The following is a 19,623-nucleotide window of genomic DNA, read 5'->3' as shown; positions in this document are numbered from 1 at the left end:
ATTAAATAACTATATTATGATCAAACATAACTAAAATTATACTACCGCTATAAAATACCAAAATTAATCATCAATAAAACCTTCAAGTTTCTTGAATTTTATAAATTTATAAAATATCTAACGCAAAAAGTGGTGACATTTTTAAATTATTAATTCTGTATAAAAAAAAAAAGTTATTACTCGAAATAAAAGTAAAAATAAATCATAAAATTATATAAAAATTAATAATTTTTATCATACAATTTAAATAAAAAACAACTATTCTTGTTTTATCTGATTCAATAATTATACAATTGAAATAGAAGCATATGTTAACACATACATAATAAAAATATATGTTATCAATATTATATTATTGTGTCTAAAAAAATAGGCTGTATTTACATATAATATATACTATGATAAATTATAAAAATTATTTGCCTACTAATTTATTAATGCAGTAAATACTGCGTCACAATGTAGAAATATAATATGTATTATTTTGTATTATGTAATATGATTATCAACTAGAAAAACCATGTACTTAACATAAAATTAAATATAAAATATGCTCATAATGCAAATATGTTTATTCAATAATTTTCCATTAACTATCGAACTTAAAATAAACATATATTAATATTATAGGTATTTATATTAATTACGAATCAGAATTTTAACCCATGCATATGCTATCAATATGGTGGTATCATATATTTTCGTAAAAATGAATTTTATTTTCAAAGTGGTTTTATCATATTATTAATATCAAATATCGAATAAATATGTTTTATTTATTTTAAATTAAACCATTCAAACTCTTACAAATATGATAATATTTTTGACTTCAAATAATGTGTTATATTACCTATTTATATAATATTCTAAAAAGATAAGTCAGGTATGAATATACATCACTTGCAATTCTATAGTGTTATTATATTATTATATTGCAATTAATATGTTTTATTTTATTTTTTCTCTGTGCACATTACGCAATCTTTCAAGAGGAAAAAGGGCACAAAAAGTTTTACTATATGACTGAAATAAACAGCTACATAAATTAATAAAAAAAAATTTGAATCAATTAAAATTTACATATTTTAAAATACCGTGATTTGAATCATACAAGCTCCGCTTTGAATCATTTTTTTAATGAAATTATTTATTATAAAATTTAGATTGGATATCACACAATTATTAAAACTGAAGACGAATATAACGAATATAATAAGTCTCAGCTTATTTATTTTTTTAAATTTAATTACCACTAATAATTCATTTAATGAACAGTTTTATTTATAAATCAATATTATACTTATTATCATATATGTATAATATTATATTTTATATAATTTTAATTTACAGTTAGCAGTGCTAATTTACTTATTATATTAAATTTTCTAAACACAAACTAACCACATACATACTTGGCAACATATAAACGTTCTATCCACTACCTACAGAATTATTCGGCATTTAACCAGTAATTGTGGTCTGTCTAATACACTTATGTCATATAAAAACTTACTGGCAGGTGTTCGGATGCACTAATCGTATTTTGTGTTCAAATGCACTAATCGTCTTTTGTGTTCGCGCCACAGAACAAAAAGACAAGTTTCGACATTTCACTATACAGAACTAAAATCAATAAAATATCGATTTTACAACACGAATGCCATCACTCGTCAATCAGCTCAAGGATTTTAGACGTAAGAAGAAAAAAAAATTAGATAAAATTAATGATCTCTACCAAATACTTTCTACAGCTACTATCTAAACATAATATTATACTATATGTGCATCTTGATATTGATCAAAATATCACGTACATTAAAAATAAATTATTTAAAATATTAAAATCCAAACCGTATTTATAAACTAAATTAAATTAAAGAATATTGTAACTATCTTATATTTTTATTTTTTTTATGAGAATCGAAAGTATATCATATGAGCAACTAAGTATAAATGTATCAAATTATAAATCATATTTAATTTGCACATTAAATATCATTAAAAACGTATTTAAAAAATTAAAAAATAAATACCAATAATAATATAATAATATTTGATAACATGTTACAAATTCTCCAAATCTTCTTCAACTCTTAATTAAATGGCTGGTCTTGAAATTTCAATTGTTATAATGTTATAATATTGCATTCTGTCCGTTTATAACCATGTACATAATCTAGTTGACGATTAAAATTTTTCATAAAGCTTTTTATACGTCACTGCTACAGTACTATAATATGGTGTAATGAATTGTGAAAGACGCTAAAAATAATAAACAGTATTTAAGAAATAATATATCAATTGTTGTAAAATGTAAATAAAATAATAATAATAATAATACGCTCTGTAAATCGAGAATATATTAATGGCGTCGTTTTAATACTGATTTATTGTGGAACCATGCTCTAGCTTTTATTGTAAGAAATCAGAGTTGTGAGTGTGTCGTTGGCAGCAGCACCAACAGCTATGACAGTGTAGTATATACCTAGTCGTCCGAATGTAATTCGTTACAGTTATTTTATATAAAAGCTTCCACTCACGCTAACGCACACTTTATCTTTCTCCATGTAAAGTCCATTATTTACCCAAATGCAAAGTTTCTCCACACATATATACGCACATCCTTCATGTCATCTTTAACCATTTTTATTACTTATTTACCCCTCTCAAATACCAATCACATCATAATATCGTATAATATTCGATTTTTGTCGAACGATGTAATTCTAAGTTACATAAATAAAATAAAACAATAATTAAAAGGTTTTTTTTTTTCAGAATGAAATTTTAATATTTTCGTTTGTATAGGTACATATTTGTTTTGATTTATCGTAGCACAATTTATTTGAATATTATAAAGCTTCATAAAAAATTCAAAATATATTAATATAACATTATATAACAATACAAATAAAGTATAAAATACCTAGCTTATGAATATATAAAATGACATTTAACATAAATCGGTATGAGATTTCTTAGAAACTTGCAAAATCTACATAAAGGTTTATGACAGTCCTTACCCGTAACAACAAATTAAATCGAAAAGACTTCCGGGTAAATTTACATGACCATTAAGTAGACTATCAAGAAAAGAATGATTTACATGTGGTCTATGGGTGGCAAAAGATGGACAATGTAGCGATTTTAAAACTATCGTATAGTCATAAAGTGAACTAATTAAACCTAGTCTAAAAAACAATAATAATGAAGAAGAGTCTGAAACACTCAGGTGGTGTTTCGTCAATGTATAAGGGGTCTTATTTAATACTTACATATTCAAAAACACTTCAAACTAAAAAACAATAAAGCAGTTTTAGCCAACCAAAAATTTAAAGTTTGAGCATGTTCTTTTAATAAATTCAAGTACTCATAGTTTTAGAGCATGATGAAATATAAATTCAATTTTCAGGCAGCTTATAGTTACACAGCAACAGTAGAGGACTATATCATAAGGAGTATTAGTATAAGAAAAATAAACCAAAACAAATGAATCCAAGTGTGATTCATACAAATCATTCGATCTATATTGCATAATATTAAAATGATATCAATGTATATTATTATGTTGAAATAATTTTATACACGATCCTAAGTATAATAAATAAAAAGTTCAAAAAATCAAAATTTAAATTTAAAATACATTCATTAAAAAAAAATCAAAGAAAACGTGTTTGATCAATCATGTTGGATATCATACCAACTATTATTTTTATTGCGTTGTAAGCAATAGTTATTTTTAAAAGTATTAAGTTATTCAAAAATTATCTTTTCGAAAGAATTGAGTTACATTCCTATGTAATTCTTATGACTGGTAAAACTTTTTTTTAGATTCTTTCATTGATATATTTGTGAATTAATAACATCAACTCTCAATTTTAAATCACAAAAAATATTTTTTTATTTTGTAATTTAAAGCAGATAACTTTTCTGAAAATATCTATGTACAAAATATATCAAAATATTCAAAAAATAGTTTTTAATTTATGATAAAATTATAAATATAAAATATCTATGTAATTAAAAGATGGTATATAGTAACGTATTATATTCATATTTTCTTTCAAATTGTTAGTAAAATATCTTGAACTGAACTAGTTATAACTTTAAAAATCAATTATAATATAATGTAATATAGTTTTTTGTGTGCACACTCGGAAGATGCTTATTTTTTTTATTATTTACCTAATACTTAGTATCGAATATTTGGCATTTGTATCAGATATTATATCATGTATAAATATTGTACGTATAGTCAATAGTTATTGATCGTCATAACATTTTGTTTTTGCCAAGAATATTAATAGATATTCTCGCATTTCTAACTTATCGTGAGCTGAATAATATAATTAACTGACTACTAAAATAACAAACTATTATAATAATACAGCTATTATAAATTGGTTAAATATAAAAATTTAAAAATTAAATAAATTAAATTAAATAACATTAAAGAAATTAATTTTAAAAATATTTAAAATTTACAATAATTTTAATACTTTTATAAAAATTAAACTAAGCATTGTAAGTTGTTACTTTTAAAAGAACTAACTCGTACTTAATAATTTGTATAATATTATATTAAAACTTAACAATTTTTGATCTCTAATACGCTTAAGTATCAATATCTACACGGCTTAGTACCTAATTAATGATGAGAGCGTTTCTTTACTTTTTTGGTATCGCGACCGGCTGCAGTCACAAAAATGTAATAACGTAAAAATAAAAGAATGATAAATATAAAATTAAAATAGCAAAATAGAGCTAAAACTTGAATAATGTAATTATAGATCTAGGCCCTAGATCTATAGAATCCCTTAAACTCTAGGGGATTCTTCCCTACACTTATAGTGCTGGAGAATATTATCTACTACCTGAAACAAATGTTAAATTCACGCTTTTATCTTGATCTTCGGAGAGCTCTCGAAGTCCCGCATTCAAGAACTTTATCAAGTACTAGTATAGCATAATATATAATAAAATTTGTATATAAATTATAATATTAATATGAAATATATAATAATCATACTCCTTACCTGACCCGCAGCTATTTATACATAATACTGAACTGCTGTAGTAACACAAATTTTGAACTCTAAACACGTGAATTCAAATAATTACAATACTAGTTTAGCTCATAAGAAATAGAAGTAGGTTAGGTTTAGGTTAGGACCCGGTCATGCTAGCCAGAGAGTGACTGGTAGCTTTATCAAAGGTTTTGCGTTTCCAAGAAACTAGCTTTCTATTTGGCAGTCAAGACCCTTATTAGACCATTCCTTGTCTCTGACGGCACATAAAAAAGTACACGTCTTACACTTCATCCACACAAATATACATCAGTTTCTATGTGACAATGCGGATTGTCTCTTTCATCAGTGATGAAGATTTATATTGGGAGTAACCATTCACTGCGTGCGACAACCTGACCGTTATTTATTTATTATATTTAAGCTATTTTTTCAATGACATGTGAACATATCACTATAAAATTAAGTTAATATTATAAATTATTATAAATGTTTTTTTTATTTTTTTTAGCATGATAAAGAAATACATTTAATTATTTAATTAAACTTTACATTGAGATCCAATAATTTATAGACTTTATAGAATAAAAGTTTTTCTTTAAAAATTGAACGGATGATCAATTGTAAGTATAATATTTAAATGTAGGTTATGTAAAATATGTATTGTGTACTTTATCGTCCAGAGTTTTGGTTTACTTGAATTCAGAAAAAGTAGAAACAGGAAATGTTTTTAGATTCAATAAAAAATATGTATAAAAGAACGTTTATTTATTTGGATGTCATTAAATATCGTATTTGAAAACTGCTCTTTATACAGAAGTCTTCTGTGATGTTGATAACGATCAAATATAATGAGAGAATAAATCGTATTATTGTCAACGTATTTTATATTATACCCAAGTCATATATATGTATATTTTTTTTTATCGATTTCGTACCTACTAAATGTATAAATTCTGAAAACTACTATTTATTAAAATTCGTGGACAGGTTTGACAAACATCGAATATAACATTGTCATTCTGATATGTTTATGAAAATGAACATAGGTGCACATGGGATGAGCATAAGTACATTATAATAATATCATACTATAATGCGTGTATTTCTGGTTAGCTGGTTTTTTGTCCGCATGTTTGTATAGAGTATAGGCAAGCGTGTAATTTAATATAATGTATGTATATATATTGTATGGTTAATTGCTTATGGTAGATGGAAATTTGACGAAAATGAGCGATCAATAGTTATAAATAATACACATCCTTTAATGCGGGCATAGAATAAATTAACTCCAACTCTCCAAGCAAAAGGGTGTGATCGCTTTAATGTTCGTATCAACATATTCAGTTATTTCAAGTTGTGTATTATATATGTGTGGATAATATTGTCTATATAAGTGTGAAAGTCCAAATTCTAAAATGGAACGTATTATAGTTACCATCTGATGTTTATTATATAAGTATGTTTAGATTACATTTTTACATAAATTAAACAAGGAGATTTGATCACAAAGAGTATAGAAAAAACTATGTTTTAAGAAAGTCACGTTTTATCACCTAGTAAGCAAGTATATTATAGTATTTATATTAAAGAAGGCCATTGATTTAATAAGGAATAAACATAATAAACAACAACATTCTTATTGTTCGAATAATAAAAAATACAGTTATGTAAAAGCAATGCATTTTATACTTTTATTTAATAAAAATATCAAACTGTTACATTTAATTTCACATTATTATTTAATAAATTATTTCAACTTTAATATACACAGGATTTGTTGATAGAACATCTGTTTTATATCGAATATCATACATTTTCTAATAATCGTTTTTTAAATGATAAATCTTATAACGCAAATATCCAAGCAATAACTGTTAATAAAACAGTTTTATTCAAATGTTTTTACAAACTTTACATCCATTTATTTAAGCTGATGGACATTATCATTAAGTTGTATATATTTATAAAATAACAATTACTATCATAACACCACTACTTTCGACGCTTTTATAGTATTATCACACTCTTAATAATTATGTGTTATCTTTATAAAAATTAAGATAACTTTACTTTATATAGTAAAACTATACTAAATAGTCTAAAATAAATAAACACTATTTTTTATAAAAATATGATTAATGTTTTAAAACAATGAACAATAATCCTAATAATAAAAATCAAAACTACACACAATAAACCGCAAAAACCATTAATCGTTAAAAATAAAGGGAAATAAAGTTAGGATAAAAAACTTTGTAGTCTTTGGGGGTGAGATAAAATAAAAAAAAAACCAATGGACTATTTTTCAAATACAGTTATGAATAATAAAATTGTATGGATAATTTGTGAGCATTAAAATCAAAATGTTTGTTGTAACAATAATACTCGTGTGATCAATTACGAGTATAATTAAATATCGTTAATATTTAATTAACAATTGAATTATTATTATTATTTTTCTATCTTGCTTTAATTTTATCCTAACTAAAACTCTCACATAAAAATTATTAATTAAAAATATAGTCTATAATTATTGTTAGTTATTATTACGCTATAAATTAACTTATATTACAACACAATTAGCAATGTTATATTTAATGATTTGAAAACCAAGGAAATTATAATATTATGTCGATGTATTATATAATGTAAATATTTATGTATCGTTTATAAACATAAAAATAGTTTTTAATATTTGTGAATTGTAACACAATAACATAATTAATATAGAGTAAATGGTTTATTTGAATAATTAAAATAGCAAGATAAACAACTATTAACTACTTAATATGTAAATATTGCGATTATATTCATTTATAACCATTAACCTGTATTGCATAAAAACATATTTACTTGCTAGTTTCTGAAAATTATTAACGGTAATTTTGATTTATTTATAATTTATTAAATGTTTATATAATAATATTACAATTTACTTATTTGATATATTTTTATTTTTTTTAATTATAAAATCTTTCCAAATACATTTTACTAAGAAAACTCAAGAAAAACATATTTGGCTTTTAACTAATCATAAAATTATTTTGATTGAGAAATATTGCTCAACAACTTATCATAATTTTAAAATGATTTAAGTTTTAATTTTAAAAAATAATATTAATTATATGATCTTAAGTTACTTTTCAATAGCATAATAACATTATAAATATAAATAATAAATAATAAATCTGTTGGTTTACTGATAGCAAGATTTCATAAGATAAATCTAAATAATAAATAATAAATCTGTTGGTTTACTGATAGAAAGATTTCATAAGATAAATCTAAATAAGTAATGATACATTTTAGTTAAATATTATAATGTATAATGTATAAATATAATGAAAAGGCTTCAATAACATATTTTTATGATTAAATTATGCTTTAAAAAACTAAAATTTAATAAAATAAATTTTGAATAGGTTAACTTTACGAATCATTAAGGCAATTAATAATGAGCGTATTTATCATTTATGCGTTTTATATACATTTCTTGACAATAAGTATCTCACAAACACTCAGCGTTTTTAATAGGAAAAATAATAACTACACTAATTTCGAGGTTCTATTTTCATGATATTTATAATATTATAAACATACAATACTACACTTTTATTAAAATATGTACTTACAAGCACTGTTTTTTTATTATCGCAAGCAAACTTTTCCCACTATCTGCTATAGTAAAGTATTTTTAAATCGCTTTTTCAAATATGACAATGTATCTGAATCGGAATTCGAACGTTTGATTTTTGAGTTAAGTATTTAACTTTTGTGTTGTAAGGGTAATAATGGTCCATAATATTAATATATTTAGAAAATATGGAGGGCTATGATAACATAACAATTATAAAAATTTTAATCTTTAAAAATTATAGAAGTACCTAAAATGTGTACCATAGTCAAATATGATATACGTTCTATATTATTGTAAAAAAATTTAAAAACTATTAAAAATATTTTTAAAAACCAAAAATTTAAAAATAGACAGTAAAAGTTTGGTTCTCTTTTGATGAAAAATTAATTTATGTCACCATAAGACATTTATTAAATTAATAAAAATCCAAATATTTAAAAATATGGGGTCCTTAACTAACTGATCTTAAGAATATTTATAAATTCCAAAAATGAAAATTTGAATAAATAAATTATGTAAGAAATAATTGGGGTTATGCATTCCTAGTATGCATACTGTATATTATGTTTATATATTATATAATGTTAAAATATCTGATGGCAAAAATATATATTTAATGTACCATCTTTCGATGATATTATAACCCGTGAGCAGATATGGTTTATAACTTTTGTTTACTTAACTTCACAAAGACCAACATTCGAGGAGCTATAGCAATAAAAAATATAAGAATAAATAAAAATAAGATAAAATAAAAAAAAAGTCAGACTCTCTTGTTGCGATAAAACCATTCAGAGCGATTTCTATTTCCGCATCCATTTTCTCGCAATAAACCTCTACCGTTACTGCATCTGTACCTCACCCCCCAGAGGACAACCTTTACAGCATTTCCATTATAACCTTGAATTTCCACCAAACTTCGTCATCTCTAAAACATAGGCAGAGAGAACCTTATTGGGCGCCAAACAATAACTTTTTTTCCGTAGTTTTTGATATCGTGTCAAATATCGTGTTATTGTCTAATGATGCGCACGCGAGTGTTCGTTGAATTTATTTTTTTTCTCAATCGATTGATGTTATATTTTCGTAGCTATAGCTAATTTATGTTACAGGGTGATCCATATAACTCATTCCGCTCTCATTTTCCGTCTATATATAGATTTTACTAAGAAATAAAAAAAATCTTTTTACGTATACGTTCTGAAGTACATAAAATATAACGGTGTTACACTTTAAATTTTGACAAAAGACCTTATTATTGTTCAGCTGAATTTTAAAACACTTTCTAATAATTTTAATATTGTTTGACTGTATTATAATAGGCAAGTAGGTGAAGAGATGAAGGTAAGTATGTAGATTATCAGTGTTATATGATACTGTCATGCACGGGGTTGTACCTTTGATGAACTACGTGTCAATATCTTAATATCATGACTTTTAGTGTTACAAATAGAGTACATAAGTAATATCATAGTAAATACAATTAAACATGTGTATTTTATACGTATAACTGTTAAAATCAAGCTTAAACTTAAAGCTTGTTATTATATTAGTATGAATATAGTGTATTAATAAAATTAAAAAACCATTTTGGATAATATCTAAATAAAAACGTACTCAGTGAATATAAAGGGTCTAATTTAATTATACTAAATATTGTGTATACGTTTTAAAATTTATGTGTATTTTCATATAGACCAAAAAATTTCGGGGTACTTCCTGACTTTCATTAATTTTACTTAAATTGTATACATTTGGTCCAATAATGCATGGTACTATCACTTAAACAATTAACTAAATATTGTTCTTAGAAATAATTAAGTTATAATATTAAATTTCTTCTCAGAAAATGTACAATAAAATTATAGAAAATTTGTCATACAATACATTTATACTACATGTTAAATACTATTTATTTTTGTATTCATAAATTCAATAACATGACAAAATTATCTTGCCGAATTTATTATTTTTACTTATCACCCAATAATTATTTTAGTTACTTAAATTTTAGAAAAACTTATGTAATATAATAGTGATGTACTCGCTTCGTTTTTTTTTTTTAATTTTATCGAGACGATAGAAATATACGATATTATTATAAAATAGTATCATTTATTATAGGGTTTGACTGTTTAAGACAGACTCAACTATGCGTAATCTTATTTTTTCTTAATTATAAACTTCCATTACATATTTATATATATATATATATATATATAATTAATAACAATAAAAATAATAAAAATAATACGAATTTTTGGTGAAAAATGGATAAAATTAGTCTGTGAATATGTACAATTTCCTATAAATTGCACTATACCTATTATAAGTGTATTTTTTTTGAATAATAAATACATTTAACATACACATAATAATAAATATTATATACTATAGAGATAGTGTTTTGACATAATGGTCATACTGTGAGATAATAATTTACAACACTACTATATGTAACAAAAAGTTTTTAAAAGTTTAACCACAAAAAAAATGATATGAACCATAATCTTTTAACCGCCATGAACAAAATTACAAAGGTTCATTATGCCATCAGTCTAAACTTAATCCCCATCGGTATACTGTCATCGTTTGTAAAACACAATTAACTATCTCACTAAAATGACCATATTATTAATTATCAATTTATATAATGAAGACTATGTGAATTGACGACTTAATTAAACAAAAAGAGTTAAGTTTCAACACGTAGCGTTGCATTCACGCCATATAATTTCATGACACGTAATTTGCAGACAGATATTTTATCGCCGCGACTACTTTATTAGTTTTGTATTTTCAACGACCAAAAAAACTTTATTAACAAGATTATACATTAATGGCTCACTGAAAGACACATTTCTCCGACTTTTTGTGAAACATTTTGATAATTTTTTTTAAAATAACCATAATTAAATTAAAGATGAGATTCCTGTAGAATTTGCAGGCATAATTATATTTGAATTTGTTTTATCTCATCATAAATATAATAATATGATATGACGTATACAATGAAAGCTCACATTCTCCAATTCACTGCATTTTCAAAATATTTCTCAAGGTTTTGTGAATTTCAACAGCACATCGAACTGTTTAATAATTAAAATAAATTCTCTATTATTTTTTTTCTTTCTGCGTTTCTAATCAAAACACAATAATAGATCCGTGCAATCAATGCATTATTAAATTTTCAATAACAATAAAAATATTCAAAAACGATAATATTTTTTTATTATAATATTTCCACCATTATATTTATTATTATCAACATATTATTTTTACCAATAAATGGGAAAAATTATTTAGTTGAAACAAAATAATAAACAATAATATATTTATATATTTACACTATAACATTTTAATTAATTAATAACACTGATTTAGTTTTTTTTTTTTTCAATAACAGAATAAGACTTAGAAAATAACAATAGTACACTATAATATGATAAAATAGTTTGATTAAAATAATATAAACATGCTCGAAAAATCAATGATGAAAAAGCAGTACAGATATCAAAACTATTTAAAAATTAGTAAAATACGTCAAATTGGAAGTTAAATTTTTGAAAAAATATATTTTTAATTATTATAATTAAATAAAACCGTATGATGTTTAGTATCAAATATTCAAATTAAGCTCAACTAATGTTAAAATTTATTTCGAAATATATTCTAACTCAGTGAAATGATTGGAAATTAAAGCAATTAAAACAATAATTCATCCGGCTAAGAAGAAAAACATCGTTTTTGACAAAAAACAGTAGATATTTTGGATTTTCAGAAAAACTTTAATTAAACGCATATTTCTTAAGCTAAAAATACTAAAAGTACGATTTCGGTGACGCGTCTTTGATTCATATTTTAAATAATAGACCTGCTAACCATTAACATTTTAATGGCACCAGTTTCGTAGGTTACGTGACAATCACATTATAATCATACCAGTTGAATAAATTTCGATCATTATTTAAAACACTTTAAAGAATTACGTCAAAAGTGTGGAGTATTTTTTTATGTATTTCAAAGATAGTTTATAGTTTCATTGCAATAGCGGTAACTTACAATATATTTCGGAAAAAATTCTACCAAATATGCAAACAAAATAATTCACATATATACACTAATATAATATGTGACATTATATTATCATCATGTAGTTCATTATTGGTGTATGAATTGATTTCGTCATGACAACACATTACAATGAGATAAATTCACATTTCCTAAATATTTTCTTATCTGTTTTTTATATCACATCAAAATCAAAATTAATAAACACTTAATGATATCCAAATTTTTTGTAATTATTTTATTATTATTTCATAAATAAAAAAGCATATTTATATATGTATAAATAATAAGTATATCAAAACATATTTAAACGATAAAAAGAATGAAATAAAATAATTTTATGCACAACATTTCGTAACAACAATAAAATACATCAATACCGGAAACAAATAAATAATTTAGTTTGTTCTTGATTTTTCTCGTTTGTGCAATTGTATTGAATAGTTGAATTACTAGCAGATTTTATTGTGGGGGGTAAAAATATTGTCAATTTAATCACTATAACATAGGTAACCGTGAACACAATGCTTCGGTTTTCAAAACTAATTTTCTGATTAGACACGTTCGGACAATTATCGATCCTTTCCACTGAGCTTTATTATGACGATTGTGACTTTTGGTGTTATATATTGATAACATAGATAATATCATGGTAATTTAAACACTGGTACTATGTTGATGAAATATACAGTTTACAATCACAAATCGCAATCACGTATCATGACACATGAAAATAATAATAAAACCTTTTAATTTGTTACTATTGCTTTATTATAGGATTGTATTGTTAACAATATTATAATAATTTTAAATAATTTACGCACATTACACTATGTTTTCTGTGAATTCATGCGTATTTTTTTTTTTATATTTGTTTAAAACTACGGGTTAATACTGAATGAATCGCTTACGGAGTGTTAATAAAATTGCTTCAGTCATACGTACAACAAATAATCTCGGTAGAATAATTATTGTTCATTCTTCCAATTATTTACCAAATTAATAATAAAATTATTATTATTAACTGAATTCTGATTATGGCGTATTAAAAAAAAAAACAACAATAATTAATATCAAACTATAATACAACGATTTAATAAAATAATGATTTATTTCTGATGTATTATTTAAGACATACAAATATCAAAAATTCCTACAGTTCAATTGCAACGCTATTTACTGGGTTCAATTGTAAATCTAAACCGTCTAGGGACTCACTCGAACACATAAAAAATTTCATCAAAATCAGCACATCCGCTTGCGAGGAGTTGACATACACACATACATTGTAATTTATAACGATAATAAACATTGTTTTCTACAAAAAAAATTGTTAAACATACTGTATTATTGATAAGAAAATATACAACTCAATTCTATTATAGTAATCTAAATAAATAATAAAGTTTTCTTAGAAATACAGCTTAACACACCATTTCCAGTCGGCATTTTAAATCGTTTTTCGAGCAATATCAATAGACAATAATACTCACTTTAAACATTCTTTAAATTATGAATTTAAAAATTTAAACAGTCCGTGAAAAACTGGCAAATGGTAAAAATCGATTTTACCGATAAAATAATAACGAATTATCAAGTAATCATTGAACATATTACAAATATTAATCAAAAAAAAAAAATGATTTCAAAAATTATAATTTGGTCAGAAATTGTTAATTTACTTTACCATCATCCAATTTATTTATTTTCTTTTTACGTAATTCAATAAAAATTTAAAATGTGTTTTAATATATAAAGTTTTTCTCGACTATTTTAATTAATTTTTAATAAAATATCAAAACAATTAGGGCAATTTAATATATTTAAAAACCCTGATCTAAAATAATAATTATTAAACTAAAAAAAAAAATCAATATTCATTAATATAGCTGTTATTAATATGTATTTACTTATTATTATTTCAGTTTTTAACTATTTTTTTTTTTTTTATTAGAACCATCCTAATTATTTTTTTAATAGTAAAATATGTAGTATCCTCTATTCCTGACAGAAATTTTAAATTTTGAGATGAGTTTTTTGTTTGTATGTATGTTTGAGGTAATAATTGTATTATTTAGAATAGAAACAAGAAGCAAAAAAAAAAATTGAAGAAACGTGACGTCATCGCGAAATACTCGAAGATATAGAAAATCTACAGTAATCCCATTTTTAATAAAAACGATTTGGTGATTATTTTTATTTAGTAAACAATAATATTAGTTTTTCATACTATTATCGATTTTATTAAATTAAATTGACATGAAATATTATTGAGATATCTTATTAAATACTTATTATTTTGGATAAGCAATCTGTTCAGTCAGATAACTTTCGAATGCAATGTTATCGCTTTCAAATTTATAATAATAATAGACTTCTATAATATTTTAATGCGGTTGAATCAAAATTAGTTTCAAAAAACCCGGTCTATACTTATATAATAATTAGATTGTGTGATATCATTCGAAACTTCATAGAGTATGACTTAAAATGTAGGCAATGCAATTACCAAAATTACAATGTCACGAAATATTAATTTTTGAAAAATGTTCAATAATTATTAGTTATTGAAACTTTATTTTTAATTCAACGTGTTTATGTCTCATAGCTTAGCGTTTTATAAGCTACTGATTTTTGTATACATTATTTATTTTTTTTATTTTGAATTCAAATTAACACATACATTACAGCGAATATAGTTATACACTTTAAAATTTAGTATAGAACAGAGTAACTTTTCCTGTTTTTGTTAAACTGTGTTTTTATATTTTAGAAAAAAGTTATAATAATTGCTCGCCAGCATATTTATATCGATATAAGTGTATTATATAGAAAAAAGTTACATTGTTCATAATTTTTCATGACAAAATTAAAGCACTTCTAAAAAGTTAAAATAAATTAATTTCTAATGATCCACTGAACATTTAAAGTTTTAAATGACACCTAAAGCAAATATCGTAATTAAGTTAAATAAGGTGCATATAATTGAAAAAAAAATTTGATGAACATTCAACTGAAACTTGTTATAGTTAAGAAAAATAAGTATTTTTGAGACTATAAATTGTTCATTTATTACCAAAGTTATGGCTTGATAACTTTTCGTGTAATAGTGTCTTAAGAGATGTATTTCTGTTAGGTCTATAATTGCGTTGAATCTCAAAACCGGAACTAAAAGCGACCCCGGGCTTTTGTTTCTATCAACTTCGTTGATTTTATCGACTCAAGGTAACAATTTTAGTTAGGGTTTACCGTCGTCGGCCTAAACAACTGTAACACTGTAAAATACCGGATTAAATGTGGGCTAAAGGGTTACCTGCCTGCTTCAGGTACAATTTTGTTTAAAGCGCGTAAAATTATACAGTACTTATAACGTTTTATTTAACTATAAATTACTAAAATCAACTAAAATTGTAATTTTTTTATGCTAAGATAATGTATTTTATTATCAGTATTATAATAGCGAATGGAAATCAATAATCGTTTAAATTAAACAATACTTAATATTTATTGTTATAATTCATTATTTTAAAGTGAAATTAGTTCATTTTATGATTATTATGTAAGTTTATTGTAATACAAAAATTATCATTTATATTTTTAAGAGTAGAAAAATTGCCACTCTTGGCTGTTAAATATTTTAATCTGACTTTATCTGAACACTGCTGCGCTTACTGCAGTGAAAAATAAAGACCTACCGCTTTGAAAGACCCGTCATCTATAAGATACTAGCACCCCGGTATTACAAAGAAGTTGGTATGATTGTACATCTGGTTATTTATGCCTTGGAAAATAACGTCCTTCTTTCTCCTCAGTACTGACACCAACAACGTCAATGGTTAATACGTTAGAAAATATGTATTGGTGAACAAAACCAAAAATAATGTCATCATTCTTTTGTGAAAATATTACAGTTTAGTTAGTTATTACTGTTTATTACAGTTTATTTACAGAATAGATTCTGCTGGCCAAAAAACCAAAAGCCGAAAAAATGAAAAAAAAAAACTAATTTTGCAACATTTTGAACGGTCATAGTTCAGCATCGGTAATAGTCTCCTCGCAAATTAAAAAAAAAACATCCATAGACTTTCCACCACATAATTAATCCACATGTCACTTATGGACGTATATAGGTACAATAGAGACAAAAAAAAAATTTGGACAAGTGCATGATAATAATAGAATAGCATATTATATCGATTGGCTGGCCTATGATGATGATTACCCGAGAAACTATATGGTAGTAAACAAACCTAGACATACGAGGACTTTTTGGTACTCCGGTATCTTTTTTACTCGCAATCTTGGAACTTTGGCACCTATCCCATACATACATCATTTTAGAACGGACTTCCTGCATACTTTCCCGCACAAAAACACGTAGTCCAGAGTTACATCCACGATCGTTGTAATATTATACATGCAATAAAATGTCATGTTTGAAACGTATAATTTCAAATCAAAATTAACCATCTTTTATCGTTTTTAGTCGATTGAAATCTCTCGTTCTCAACAATCGCGTTCTGTGGTAATATAATATAATATGTCAAATAATATACGTATTATCTGCTTGGTGTGTTGAATTTAATTAATTTAATCATTATACACGTTACATACTCCTTGTTCTGCACCATTGTTCCATTCTTGTTACACTATGCAAACACAAGCTGTGTCGATTAAGATTTAATATTTTGCATAAATAATAATTATGTACATTATTGAGCATTTAAAATTATAATTTACTGTTTGAAAAGCATAAAAAAAAACTATAGATTTAAATTTATAATCAAGCTTAAAATTTCATATGAAATAAATGGAAATTTAAAATATTAGAATTTTTTTTTGAAATTGAGAGAGTATTTATTTTGACATGAGTAATTTTAAACTGTTTGATTATCTCATTTGTTGCAATTATTTAGAAAAGTAAAACTTTATAAAAAACTTTCGATCATCAAATTTAATACCAAAATCACGCCTTATTCCTAATAATATGCATAAGTTGAAAGTCTTATAAAAATGAAAATGAAAAAAAAAAAGAAAAATGATTAAATATTAATTTTGGACAAATTAAATCAAATACTCTTCACTATTAAACAAATTGTAAAATTTGCATCGCAATATATTTTTACCATAAATGGTTAAACCTAACGCTTTCAAATAAAACAATCATAAATCATTTAATATTATATTAGCTATAAAGTAAGTCAAAATTGTATTACTGACGATTTCTTAAAAACCTGTCACCGTATATGATTTTTATGTGCTCATAGTTAATAACTATAGATAATACTGCCTATCAAAATATAAGCCATAGTTATTTTTTAAAATAATCATCTAACCCAATACAGAATATAATTAACTTTTTTTATTATTATATTGTACATTAAAAGAAAAATATAATATGACAGCATAAATCAACATCAAAATTATTAAGCCGGCTTGTTAATCTATTTATTGAACATTTTAAATTTAATTATTACAATAAAATTCACATAAATCGTACGTATTTATTTATAATAATAATATAACAGTAGAATTTCAATTTTAAATAAAAATGTTTACTTACAGGTAGGTATGTATTATTTTTCTACCCGGGGTGGGTCGACTTTTGTTTTTCTCAAACGACTGTCATCTACAGATTAGGTTTCTAATGCAACGATTAAACAGAAAATCAGTAACTACAATAACAAGTAACAATGATTTAACATCAAGCTAGTTACTATTGGCAACGATTAATGTTTTCATCAATATATTCACTTAAGAACAATGACTTAGTAAAGTAGTAAAAGTGCAAGATATTCCGTAACCGTTTGAAGAGCAGGAAATGTTCGAAAATGGAGAATGTTTGATGTGTTCAAAGGATAGAAGGAATGTTTTATTGAAATTTCAAATAACTATTACACAAATTAATCTTATATCGTTAATTCTTATTAAAATTTAAACATAAAATATGTAGTTAAACTAAGATAATATAGTAAATATCATAAAGAATATCTTATAATTATTCGCAACACGCTAAACTTTAATTTGTATGATCAAATATCAATGTGTATTATGACGTTTTTTGCATGCTTACTTGAATACTAGAAACAACAAGATGTATTTATAACCTTTGTTTATTCCGATATCTTATTTCTTATAGCGCATATTATATTCCATTGAATGTTCATTTCTTTTCACATAAAAATAAAAATAATAAAAATTTAAAACATAAGATATTTTATTAATACTTTTCGTATGGTTTTTTTTAGTTTCTACATCATACCTATCAAACACTAGCAAAAATTAAATGATTGGAAAAAAAATATTCGCCACTCAAATGAGTCAAATTGTGAATGCGAAAGATTTTATTTAAATTCAATATCGAGCTTATTTTTACTTGAAAAATACTAATTATATTAACAACCTGGCCGATTTATACGAGTATATAGGTAATTTTCTTTTTTTTTATTACCGTCTTGTTACTAGGAAATAATTGGCATAAATATTTCAATGTCAAACCGCATAGATCTATTGTTGCTAAAGCTCTAATGGCATCAAAATAAATGCGTCACCAGTACACGGGTGTATCAATCAATCAGGTATATCGTTTTGAATATATCTTCTTTTAATTGCATGTAAATTATTGTTATACAATTAATTTTGGCGATTATGTACGTATTTAGTTCAAATAATTTGTTATTATTAAAACATTTTCCATTTACTTCATTATTAGCTCACTCCGCAGTGTTTTAACGCATATAACATGATATTATACATAATCTAATATATTATGAACATCCTCGAAATTTCACTATAGATTTCCCGCCTAAGGTTTTGTACTAATTCCTATATTTATAGACTTAAAACTTGGTATACTTGGTATTCCTGAAGTTAAAGCATCATCTC

This window comes from Melanaphis sacchari, unplaced genomic scaffold (assembly GCF_002803265.2).
Source record: "Melanaphis sacchari strain LSU unplaced genomic scaffold, SCAv2.0 Contig11_pilon_pilon, whole genome shotgun sequence".
Classification (NCBI taxonomy): domain Eukaryota; kingdom Metazoa; phylum Arthropoda; class Insecta; order Hemiptera; family Aphididae; genus Melanaphis; species Melanaphis sacchari.
The sequence above is the reverse complement of the archived record's forward strand: the minus strand, read 5'-3'. Positions refer to the sequence as shown.